A 612-nucleotide genomic window follows, 5' to 3' on the forward strand; every position below is an offset into this window, starting at 1 on the left:
CACACACACACACACACACACACACACACACAAACAAACAGCAGCTACCTCACTGGCTTTCTTCCGGATGTGGAAGGTGCTTATTATACAGGTTTGGGAGACTCTGGTGCTTGTGCATTTGGCTAGATGCAACAACTGTTTGTTTTGGGTTATGAGATTGACATTCTTTGGAATTTGCTGGAAAAACAAAAACATCTTTTGTATACTGGAGAGGACTCGGAAAGGAAAGCCAGGGTTCTGTGGAGTCGTTTTCTGACTTTGGTAGTAGACATCAGAATTCCAGTCAAGTGTCTCCTCTTAACAAAAATAAACTCTGTCAAAAGCATCTCAGGCACACTGCCATGCCATTGGAGTGTGCCTTGATGAAATACAACTATTTTTTAGACACTTTTCAATATTTGTAATACAAATTAGAAATGGGTTTGACTATATGTAGTTAATCTTAAGATACATTAAAACCAGACAGAAGGGCTTGACCCAGACCTGGTTCAGGATAATGAGCCACAGCCGTCTGAAGGACACTGGAAGACCTTGAAGACCAAATCGAAATTAAGGCCATTACTCTTAATTTCCTTTACATTTACAGCTCATCGCCAACCTTCATAAAAGGAC

The sequence above is a fragment of the Sinocyclocheilus grahami genome, unplaced genomic scaffold (assembly GCF_001515645.1).
Source record: "Sinocyclocheilus grahami isolate Dianchi unplaced genomic scaffold, SAMN03320097.WGS_v1.1 scaffold58.1, whole genome shotgun sequence".
Classification (NCBI taxonomy): Eukaryota; Metazoa; Chordata; class Actinopteri; order Cypriniformes; family Cyprinidae; genus Sinocyclocheilus; species Sinocyclocheilus grahami.